This window comes from Tenebrio molitor, chromosome 1 (assembly GCF_963966145.1).
Source record: "Tenebrio molitor chromosome 1, icTenMoli1.1, whole genome shotgun sequence".
NCBI lineage: Eukaryota > Metazoa > Arthropoda > Insecta > Coleoptera > Tenebrionidae > Tenebrio > Tenebrio molitor.
In genome coordinates, this window is record NC_091046.1 from 18,618,703 (window position 1) to 18,632,163 (window position 13,461).

A 13,461-nucleotide genomic window follows, 5' to 3' on the forward strand; every position below is an offset into this window, starting at 1 on the left:
ATTGGGCATTGTACGTGATTTAAAATTATTCAAAAAACAAGCAGAACTTTTAGAATCTCGTTTGATACTTTCCCGCGATACAAGAATCGTGAGGATGAATTCAGACCATATTTTTTCATTCAGGCGATTTGGTGTATTGCAGTAATGTTTGTGTAGTGATGGATTTGTAGAATTTTTTAATATACAGGTCTTTCAGAACTCGTGCCCCACAGATAAATGTCACCTGCCGACGACAATAAGTTGCCAAAAAATACTCGTAGAAGAAAATAATTTACTTCTGCTTACATAACTCAGTTACAAGACTTGTAATTCTACCAATACCAGAAGGGCATCTCGAAGTGTAATGTTATTTCTACCAAATAAAGCCAGTTACTAGATTTCAAAAATAATACTATCAGCTACAAAAAATCCTCAACCTCATGCGGCTGTCTCATTTGAAATTGCCGGAAATTTCAAACCGGATGAAGATTCTGTACTAATAGTGGCCGTTCCTGACACAAAATCAAACTTTAACTGTAACTGATCCAGATTTTGTAAGATTACACCGGAAATATGCAGATAGATATGTTGTAATTGTGGTAATAAATAAATATAAAAATGACTTTTACGGTCGTCGTCAAGGCAACGGCTGCGAAATTCAATTTCGCGGCCTGTTGTACGCACGCGAAGTGCTCATTTCGCGTACGGTTGCACACAAACAAAACTCATGAGAACCAAACTATAGCAACCATATATTCACGCAATCTTCCCTGCAAAATATTTTGCGTGCACCCGTACGCGAAATGAGCACTTCGCGTGCGTACAACCGGCCGCGAAATTGAATTGCGCAGCCGTTGCCGTCAAGGCCGTAAAAGTAAAAGTCATTTTAATAGTTATAATTTATTATCACAATTACAACATACAGGATGTCCCAAAATTGGCGTACAAACTACTTACTACCTTATCGAGGATGAAAAATTTACATGAAAAAAATATGGAAAAAATGTTTCCGACAAAAAAATTAATTATTTTTATTATTATTATTAAGGGTAATATAATGTAAACAAAGATATATTCGTACATCATTACCTTGCAATGTTACCGTAGTGGATTTAAAATAATTTTTTCGATTTCCAAAGCTTCTAAATTCTTTATTTTGCTGGATTAGATATTGGTAGTGAGTCATCTTTTACTTTGTGATAATATGTACGATTAGACGTAGCTGTCATGACAATTTCATACATATATTTCAAAATAATTGACCTGGCACTTAACCACTTTCAAAGACCCCCAAATTGACATCTTCGAGATCGCCAATTTCAAATGAGACAGCCGCATGAGGTTGAGGAGTCGATAAGAAAGATCCCCATTATCGATCTATCATCTATATGTATAAAACATACACATGTGAATTAGGTTAATTTTGGTTAATTTTCCACCGATCAAAAAGAAAAATATCTCGTAACATTTCCTGAATGTCATCAACAGACATTTTGGTTTATTTGTGTCTTTGCACGGCTCCTGATATTTCCACGATTAAAATAACCTAAAAAGGAGCAGATGATACAACTTAGCATAACAGAACTTAACATTTACCTTCCACAATAAATAAATTTCAATAAATAGGTAAGTCAGTACAACATTATCCGACACGGTTTTCACATTCTTCTTGTTACATCAGTCTCAAAGTCACTGTAACATTTTTCATATTGCCGTTTCGATTTTTCAGGTTTCCAATGCGACACTGCACAATTTATAATATTTTTTTAACTCTGGATGAGTACACGGAACTGAAACATCGTAATTTTCTTCGGACATCTTTGCAATTTTTCTCAAAGTGAATTGTTTTATTTATGTCGTTTCCATAGCGACATGGACATGTAGGCCGACTTTATTTTTATTGACAATGAAGGAAATTTTACTTGGCGACAATTTTTCTCTCGGTTTGTCAAAGTGCGATTTCGCATCCTTGATATACAAATAACTATTTGACTGTTGCAAACAAAAGGGAAAGACTGCGTTTTGCCCATCAATGACGATAACTTTTGGGCAAATATAATTTTTTCGGATGAAAAGATATTCGAGTCTTGCAGCAATGGACGTGTTCGTGTATATCGACCAATTAGGGGACGATTTTCAGAACAATACGTTTGTCAAATCAATCGCAGTGGAAGATTCTCGGTTAATGTTTGGGGCTGGATAAGTTTACAAGCACTTGGGGTGTGTATAGTTATCGAAGCAGTGGTATACCGAGATATTTTGGAAAACGCTATATTACCGTCAGTAACTCAAGTTTTTGGCAATGATTTCACTTTACAACACGACAATTGCCCAGTTCATACGGCTCATATTATTTATTACAGATTTTTTGCAAGTGACATTGGATTAATGATCGAGTTCTGCCACAAAACCTGGAAGAATTAGTACAAAGTATTGCGAACACATGGCATCAAATTCCGAGAGAGTATGTTGAGGAAGTAGTACTGTCGATGGCAAGACGCCTTCAAAAGGTGATAGATGCCGATGGCGCTCAAATAAAATATTAATTACCTACTACCGTTTCGTTATTTTGTTTAATTATTTCAAGAATTATTTTTGCAAAAAAATTTATGTTCTACACCTCTGATTTATAATGTTTGAATGACAATTTGAGAAACTTCACTTTCAATCCCATTTACAAAGTCAAAATGTTGGCGTTGTCAAAGTGTCTTAGTTTTCAACGGCCGCAACAGTATTTTTACCACCGTTATATATAAAACTTGGCCTTATTAAAATGTTTGTGAAAGCAATGGACAGGAACGGTGATAGATTTTTATACTTGAAATCATTTAAGAAGAACCAATGGATTCCGTAGAGAATGTAGTACGAATATTGACATATTCAAAAAGCTAAACACAAAATTTTGAGAGATTACAGACTTCATACCTATCATTAAGTATACAATTTATATGCGTATATAAATCTTATACGGGGTCATTATAAATGTTTGGGCGTAGCGGCGCACCTAAAGCATTGCGCACAGCCATCTACGATGGTACAATCATTTATAATGACCCTGTACAATAAATTTACCAAGAACGTCTTAATTTCTGCACATTTTACAAACAAATGGATTAAGAATGTTTGCAAAAGATCCTCTCTTACTGTTCATTTCTAGTATTAAATTTATCATGTTCATCCTTCAATGTTTACCAGCCGTAACAGTAGTCCTTGCTGTACCATATAATCGAATACCATACTTGTATTTGAATTTGTCAATTTGCCGCGTCAAGGTATATTGCTAAATTAGGAAATTCAAAATTACTAAACTGAAACAGCAAGTGATTCCAACATATTTTACTGTCATATTGACAGCACGGATGTCATTGAAAACGACTATACATACAGTTTGAAAGTTGTGCAGATATTTTCACCTGAGGTAGGACGTGTTAAAAAAAAAACAAAATAACCCAACTTGCCTTATAGAAATGTTAATGGTTTACAGAGAATCAAAGCAATCACTTTGTTTGGGAAACGCTGAATTTTTTTTAATTTGGCGGACAGTTTTGACGTACGACCAACCTAAAAAGTCGAGTTTTTATGCCATTTGACGTTATGTTTAACTCTTATCGTTTAAGGCCCGGTTTCACCAACGCCAGTTAAAGTTAACTGTACTTACAGTTGGCAGCACACTATTTATTGTCATTATAATCAATCACGACATATGTGATCATGACTGACGTTTCACCTAAGTCCTAAACTGTTACGAAAATGCCGCCAGTATCTCATTTTAATAAAATTAATATAATAACTGTTCAATGTGTGCGAAATTCCGTGCTCGCCACTGTACGTTAAAATGGTTCGTTACGTTAGTTACCTATTGTTATAACAATGTTTTCGTGGTGAAACCGGCCCTTAGTGTTTTGAGTTTCATCATGAATCTTTGATAAAATTTGTAAAGTGACACTAAATAGTGCCTGCAACTTATTCAGGAAACGAAAAAGGCTTAAAAGCAAGCTTCAGTACCACGTGCCTAAAAAAGCCGATCTCGATTCAGAAAGCCTCTGTTGCTAGAGAATTGCTAAGTAGAGGAATTTCCTCAACTAATCGGGGCAAAACTTCGTTTAAAAATTGAAGATAACCGACCTTCTACATTCAAACAGCGAGGTAAAACGTAGAGACCTACGAGGTGATTTTCAATAATCCCAACCCACACGTTGATTAAAATGACTGCTGGAAGTGACGCTCTTGAATTTTGTGAGGAATGCATTCTTCTGCAACTAAAATGCGACCTTCTCGTTGACGGCCAAGATCGCGCTTATTCATTTCGAAACGCCCGAAATCGTGAAGATGCTGCACAACGTTTACAAAGGTTTCTGCAATGGGAAGTGTCCTTTGAGGCAACCTTTCACCGTAGATTTGCCGGGCTAGCTCTGAATGTCCACGGGCTTCGCCATAGATCAAAAACCATACCGGTTTTCTTCAGGTTGATGAAAGACATTTGTGATTTAAATTGAGGTTAAGATTGATGTTCTCATCAAAGTGACTTAATTTTGAATTAAATGACAACAAAGAAAGTCTACTATGATTTTTTCATAAAATTGATTCGTATAAGAAAGGCAATCTTCATTTACCAAGCCATGACACTGACCAGAGACAGTGTGCTATGGAATGGCCTACCACAGTCTGGCAACACTGCATCACCAACATTTAGTGAAAAAATGCGAAATCCACTAAACCTGTCATTGTATTTGCATTTGTCAAATATGAGTGATCTAATTTTACGACATTTCAAAAATGCGTTATCGCATTGTAATACATAGTTTAAAACCTTGGAGAGAGAAGAATAGCGGTGCTAATTACTGATAATATTTTGGGTGCTCTACTGTGTCCGGGCTATTGAAACTGTTTTATAAAGTAACGTGAGGTGGGCATTTCCAACATAAATATAACAATTTTGTTCTCCCCATTGCATAAATCCCACCCCATTTCTTGTAACTTGTTTCCCAGTCTCATTTCAATATTCGTTTTTAAAGCCAAAAGATTTTCCCCAGTGATTGTGTCGTCATTACTAATTTTGATTATTTCTTCCCAAAGTGTAATTTCATAGTAGGTAGGTACTGTAACTTTTCGACTTCCTTGACTTTTCCTCGATTATTTTTTTTCTCCCTCATTTGGTGTATTGTTGGTTGCCGCATTCCCTCGGATGTTATTTTTGCGGAAAAATACGAAACAAAAATAATGAGAAAGAAATATTTATGGATCCTACGTTGTGTTTTATTGTTCATTTTGTTTAATTAGGTTGTAACGAGAGGCCGTACCTTTGGAAGGTTTTTCCAAATAGAATTAAAACGATTGAGCACACTTCACTTAAATTTTATTTAAGAAATACGAGCCCTAACAACTAAATGTTCGGACAAGCATTGTTTTATTAGTGAAGAAGGCAGAAAGTAAAAATTTGAAAGAAATAACTTCCTTTTTTTTTAAGTATACCGTAGAGTTTAATGTGAAAAATAATATACCACAGTAGATACTGAACATCATTGAATATAATAAACATTACAATAACTAATAATCAAAATGAAACAATTAAAACAGAAAAACTTGGCAACTAAATGTTCGGACAAAATACTGTTTTACAAACTTAATATTCAGTTACGGCCCCTTTTGCTTTTATGACTGCCTGAATCCTGGCGGGCATAGTTTTTACTAGATCCCCACAAAATTCTGGGGTAAAACTGGCCCATATTTTTTCAATTTGATTTTTTAAATCCTGAATTGTTCTCTGTGGGTAATTTCTTAAATAGCTTTTCATTTTGTGCCAAAGAGTTTCAATGACATTTAGGTCCGGACTATTTGAAGGCCATGAAAGAACATTTATGTTATGTTCGCCGAACCTTTTTTTAGTTGTTTTCGCGGTGTGACATGCTGCCCCATCTTGTTGGAAAATAAAATCATCTTGAGGATACAAAAACTGAAGAGTCGGTAATAAACTATTTTGTCAAATTTCTTGGTATTTTTCTGCATTTACCGTACCCTCAATAAATTGATATTTCCCCAAACCTCTTGCAGACATGCATCCCCAAATCATCACAGTTACTTCACAGTTCTTTTTAGGCAGTCTTTATGAAACGCTTCTTCTTTTGAACGAATGACTCTTTTTCAATAATCTCCCACAGAGACGTCGAATTTTGATTCATCACTAAAAACAACTTTACTCCAGTCTTCATCCGTCCATTTTACTTTTGATTGGGCCCAGAGTAGTCTGTTCTTCTTTTGTTTTTCCGTCAGTAGTGGCTTTTCCTTGGCCTAAATAAAAATGATTTTGTGCTCACAAAATTTTGCTTACTTTTGTACCTTGTAAAAGCTTAGTCCAGACTTATGAATCCATTTTCGGCAACACTCTCGCGATAAATTAGTGCCAGACTCGTCATTCCATTGGGCAGTGATATCCCGCAAAGTATTTCTTCGATTTTTTTTTTAAATCTTAATTAAATTTCTTTGAGAACGCTGGGTAACAATTCTCGGTCTTCCTGGACTTTTTCCTTTAACCTTCAGTTCTCCAGTTTTGGCATAATTTTTTCCTACTGTAGACTTGGGCACGTCCAAATCATTTGCAATATTTCTAACAGTTTTTCCTTGGCAGTATTTTTTAATGATAATTTCACGTATTTTAATGTTTGTTGCAAATCCACGACCCATTACAGTTCAAAATTCTCAATTTTTTACTTAAATTAAATCAAAAATATTATAATTGTTAGGTACGCAAGAGATACCAGTTACTTTAACTGTCAAAATAAGCAACTGTTTTCCAGAGCCTACTAAAAAAAATACAAATATGCATTTTGTCCGAACATTTAGTTGCCAACATTTACTTGTCAAATTTAAACATTTTGTTTTAAAATATGAGATGTATACGTAATACACAAGTAAAATTGTCTTTTTGTAACAGAAAAATATTATCTTTATCCTCTACATCAATTCGTAATGCATTATTAAATTTCTACTAACTACAGCAATACTTTTTGTGTCTTTAGTATATTTGTCCGAACATTTAGTTGTTAGGGCTCGTAATCGAGTGTGGTGGTGTTTGGTCCCAACAAATTATAGAAATAAATAAATGAATTTAATAACAGAAGTTGGTGGAAATTTGCCCCAATGAAATTTGACTCTCGGCCAACGAATGGAGATCTGACTCATGAGTAAATGACTAAGCTGGGCAAATATATGAGTTTGTGGCGCGAACAGCATTATACGAGTTTGAGATGCGAACTATGTGATCCGATTTAGATTTCAATTATTTCCCCAATTAAATTTAACCCGACGCGATGCCCTGGAATCTCATAGATCACCCCGGTCTACTCCGGTGGTCGAAAATAAAAGGGAAAAAAGGTTCTAACAGGGCCAAAGGGTACCTCTCTTCACGTGTCAGCTGGCCTAGTTTGGTCGCTGGCCCTCTTGGGGGTGACGCGGCTAATTTTGTGCTCTTACGCCGGACCACAGCTTATTGAGTGCGACGGACACTGGCGGTAGCTTCCCGAACTCGAGAATCCAAGACATAAATAATGAATGGAAATGTTTTATAATAATTGCATACTAGTTCCCCTTGACAAGAGCACGTTTCCCCAATCGGTCAATGCAAGAAGATCACATACTTCGCGGTAAAGAAATTAATATAAGATTCTAAAGAGTCACGTGGTCATCAAAGCTCAAAGAAAATAATATAATCTTTACTTTAGAACGATAACGAACTAAATGCTGTTTGACTAATTAAATCGCGACTACAAATAATGTACAAGAATTAGAGAAATAATTTACCTTGTGAATGTAAAGAACGTGGTCACAAAATGGCTGCTGGAAATACTGAACGTACCTCCGGCTACTTTGGAGATCAAACCCCGAGTGAATCAAAAAAGCCATGTTTCCCGTCCCGCAATCGGTTTTATCATTTCTGGCGCACCCCACTTTCGCAACCCCTACTTGACCAACGTGACCAATCAGCTCGGTCCTACTTTACGCCGATCGCGACGCCTTTTCGAAATCTCTAAAACTTTTGAAATTACAGTTTCCGTTTTTCCACCATTATTTTAAATGTTTAAATTTAGACTTTTGTTAGGACCAGACCGAATGTACATAATTTGTTGGTGAATTAGAACTCTGAAAAAGAACACTAAATTACTGACTATACAATAATAAACATCAACATCAAGAAACAAACACAATCTAAAAAATGGAACAAACAGAATTAACAGGAACACTGAATTACCGACTCTATACAATAACAAAAATCAGCACCAAGAATCAAACATAATTAAAATGAAATAAACATAATTAAAATGAGACAAACAGAATTAAAATGAATCAAACATAGTTAAAATGAATCAAACATAATTAAAATGAAACAAACAGAATAAAAATGAAACAAATTAACCGTATTTTGAAACCTAAATTGGGCTTGAAACGCTGTTACGTAATTGTCATGTCATGCAACTAAATTCCGTTGATCTGTTACTTCTAAAAATTGTTCTAGATTGGTTTGATTCCCCAAAACCGTTCTAATTAATAATTACTTCGTAAATTTCATTCTCTCTCTCTCTCACTCACACGTCTGATTTCTACGACTACCTGGCTTTACCGTTTCCCGGTCCTCTGTGTTTTCTACCGACTCCCTTTCTACTTTGCTTTGTTACTTTTCTAACTAAAAGTGCAAACGATTCTAGTCCTTTTCTACGATAAAGCGCTCTGTTTTTAATTTGCAATTCTCGCCCTTTAATTACAAATATGCCACAAATTTGAGAATGCTAAAAAAAGTAAATTAACCTAATGAACATTAATTTTGTTGTTCTCTCAATTTGAAACCTGCTAACATCAAATTCATTAATTCAATTATCCCCTGATTTTAACTGGACCACCCAAATTGTCGAACATGTAATTACAATAAATTTATTGCAACGCTTCCTTTCCCCTGAACACTTGTTCCCCTTGGGCTATGTTTTGCCCCGGACGCGTACCTGCATTTTCAAAGAAAGGTTGGCAGATTTCACTAGAGGAGTGTGGTGCCACTCTTGTGAACAAAGCAACAATAAAATTTACAACTGACCAGCATTTCCGTCGCAAATGAACGGTATTTAAAATATTTCGTTGAAATTATTTTTTAAAATTAAAATTCTTAATTTATCGAACCTATTCGGACCGTTACAGTACCTAATTAGAAGTTATTGGCACCGCGTTTGGCACAAGTCGCTTCATTTTGTCACCATTGATATCTGTTCCCCTAAAATGTTTAGCACATGCATGTCTGCTTTTGCGAATTCTTCACTCTTCGATTTTTAAAATCTCTTTTCAAATAGGCTTCGTTTCTTCATTTGATGGAAACTTAAATACAGGTACTATCGCGGCCAAAATACTTTGGTCGTCAATTTTTGACACTTCAAATGTAAATCAAGTATTAATGTCAACATACATGACAATTTCAAATTATTCTTGTCAAAAATATGGCACTTTCAGTTTTTGATAAATATAGAATCGTCTTACTTGCTTCTGAAGGTTGTCTAAACCGCGACCATGTTGATCTTTTGCTTTTGAACCCTGCCTCCACAGCTGGGATTTACCCCACCCGTATGACACTGATAGATTAAAATAATTTTGACAGTGGTAAAAAATAAGGTTAAACATCCTAAAGTTTGCTTTACAATTGAATGTCATTTATGTCACATTGACGACCAAAGTATTTTGGCCGCGATAGTACCTACGTAATTTGAAGACGAAGACGCATAATTTGGGTGGCAATTTGGTACGCAATACTTAAATGACATTTTTAATTCAATTTGACGATTTTGAACAAGGACTTGTCAAAATTTATTTTAAATGTCGAATTAGTTCCAAAATTTTAGGAACATCGTAAGTCACGGAATGGCCTACCAGGGAATGTCGCAACACAGCCAGTGTCCTGGCCTGTAACTGGAGACCGCCTTGGTATAAGGCATTATTGTCTCAATCATTACCTTTTGTGGGGTTCTATCATAGGTTAAAATATCTGTTCAACCTTCAAAGCCATCCTGTATATGAATGAATTAATATAAGCAAGGCGATCTACATTTACCAGGCCATGACACTGACCAAAGACAGTGTGCTATGGAATGGCCTACCACAGTCTGACAACATTGCTTCACCAACATTTAGTGAAAAAAATCAAAATCCACTAAACCTGTCATTGTATTTACATTTGTCAAATATGAGTGATCTAATTTTACGACAGTTCAAAAATACGTAATCGCATTGTAACATACAGTTTAAAACCACCTTAGAGACAGAAAAATAACGGTGCTCATTACTGATAAAATTTCAGATGCTCTGCTGTGTTCCGGACTATTGAAACTGTTTGGTTATAAACTAACGCGAGGTGGGCATTTCCAACTTAAATATATCACAATTTGTTCTCCCCATTGCCTAAATCCCATCCCATTTCTTGTAACTTGCTTCCCAGTCTCATTTCAATATTCGTTTTTAAAACCGAAAGATTTTCTCCAGTGATTGTGTCGTCATTACTAATTTTGATTATTTCTTCCCAAAGTGTAATTTCTTCGCAATTAGAAGTTCTTGGAACCGCGTTTGGCACAAGTCGCTTCATTTTGTCCCCATTCATAAATAACTGTTCCGCTAAAATTTTTAACACAAGCATGGCTACTTTTGCGAATTCTTCACTCTTCGATTTTTAAAATCTCTTTCCAAATTGGCTTCGTTTCCTCATTCGATGGAAACTTAGATAAAAGTATTTAGCTACCTACGTAATTTGAAGAAGAAGACGCATAATTTGAGTTGCAATTTGATACGCAACACTTAAATGACATTTTTAATTCAGTTTGACGAATTTGACCAAGGACTTGTCAAAATTTATTTTAAATGTCGAATTCGTTTCAAAATTTTTGGAACACCGTAGGTCATGGACTGGCCTACCAGGGAATGTGGCAACACAGCCAGTGTCCAGGCCCGTAACTTAAGACCGCCTTGATATAAGGCATTCACGATCTTTTTGGGACCGAGTTGGCTATGATTTTTTTCTTTTCATGTTGGACTAACTGATTCAGTGAAGCAACGAATTCAATTTTTTTTTCTGTCAGATCGTGAATGCCTAATAATAACAACTATTGTTTTAACGCTCAGGACCAATTAAATTAACTGTATATTAAAACAAATCTAATAATAAAAAGTCGAATCAAACGAAAATAAATTATGTCACTATTTAACATCGTTAGCTAAAATTACTTTTGATTTAAATGGAAATTAAATTAATATGTGAAAAATTTTGGTAGGTACATTTGTTATATGAGTGTCACATTAATTTTAATTCAGAACAATAATATTACCATAATTTCGCTAAAAAATCATAAACAATCAATAGTATAATAACAAGGAATGAAAATGATCACTTACCTATTACAAGCAAAATAGCCGAAGTTGCAGCTAGGGCCAAGCTAGTGAAGGTAACAAGTGCACACATTTATTAAAAGTGAAAAGTTAAATTAAAGCTAGTCACTTTCACTACACATCAAATGGAAATGAGCGTTCAAAATAATTGGAGGTCCACATTTTTATTCATCTGATTATGATCATTGTTCACATTTCCGTAATCTATTACGGAAATTATTCTATGACTAAAAATCGGTAGGCAGACCTTTTAAACTATTTCTATTAAACAATAAAATATCATTTAAATAACATGTATAATTAAACAAAATTTGTTTATGAAAGTTATTTTTTATGATGTTAGTACCAAGACAATATACGTTTTTATAATCTTTTAGCACATAAAATGTATTGTTATTTCTTACTAAATTGGTTGTACGAATACAACCTGACCTGACCTGACCTGACCTGACAGTAACGGGTGTTTTTTTTTTAATTTGGCGTCGAAGTTGGCGTTGAAGAGTCTATTGTGAATGTGCTATACGGATGCTGTTTGAATCTTAGGGCCATATCTCACTAAGATGTCATGGAAGCGCCGCCATGGCTTCTCTTGGCATCTGCTGTCTGCCAACAGAGTTGCCAAGAGAGTCGCCAGATAAGACGCCAAGAAAATGCCCCAAACAGTACAGGGTGATTCAAGTTTTACCGCCCGATCGAAAACACCCACTTCTAATCGATTTAAAATTCTCAAAAAATTCAGGAATGATTGTACTGTCGCGAGCAATAAATTTTGGTCGTCAATGTCATTTCAAAATTTGGTTAGATTGTCACAAATTTAAAAAATTTCCCTGCCTGATTATGCCAATGTCAACAAAGTGTCAAAAAAATGAGAACAAAATGATAATTAATGTCATACAACATGATGATAGGTTATGACATTTATGACTGTTTTACAATGGAGCATTTTCGATTGCGTCAAAGAATGACCTTGACGATCAAAATTTATTGCTCGCGACTGTACATAACGCTGTAGAATATTCTGTAAGAGTCAAATTTTTTAATGAAACAGTTAAACATTTCATTTTAATTCAATAATCGCTACATTAACTTACATACTTTTTCACTGGGGGTCATTTCAAACATTTAGGAAAAGTTTGGTGTCATTGAAATCGTGAAAATATCACCGGTTTTTGAAAATAAATGGAATTTGATATTAAAGTGCAAAATTTAGCTATGATTTATTATTTTTGCGAGATTGTACGCTATTTGCTTGTTTACCACGTCCGTTTCCAAGACGGTTAGCTCTGTTTACTCGTTGCTAACTATAAACTCGACGGTAAGTAATTTTTGGTGTTCTAGAACGGTAAGTAAAGTTTATTCAAAATTAATCGATTATTATAATAATTTTTATGTAGACAGAAGTTGAAGACAAGATGTGGGGGCACTTTCTGGAAACTCATAAAGCTTTTGTAGTCGGCTTTCCTTGGCGCTGCATTAGCAAACTTGCCGCGACATTGGCATTGTCAAAATTTTCATACCCCGCATTTTCCTTGTCTTCTTGATTACACATTGAGATCGTTGGTTTCGAAAATTCTTCATTTATGTAGACGGAAGTTGAAGACAAGATGTTAGCACTTTCTGGAAACTCACACGGCTCTTGTGGACGGCATTCCTTGCCGCTGCAATGAAATAATATTAGCGAACTTGCCGCGACATTTTTTTTTTTTTAATCAAAATTTTCATACCCCAAATTTTCCTTGTCGTCTTAATTACCGGTTGAGGTCGTTAGTTTCAAAAATTCTTTATTTGTGACGCACCCCACATTCAAAGTTTCTTCTACAACATCCACTTCGTTTTCGGAATCACTAATATCACTCATTTTACTGCTTGTTTTTCAACACAACTGGCGATATTTGTGCACAAAAACTGCAATGGCGGTAGTTGCTTGCAGATTGCCTTAGAAACGCGATACAAAAATCGACATTGTGGCAACACGATGTGAAGGGTATAAACACGTATCGCATTGGGGCTATTCTAGATGTGAATGTTTTGTAATAAATATTCAATCGCGCAAAAAATCTCATAAGCATCACGAAC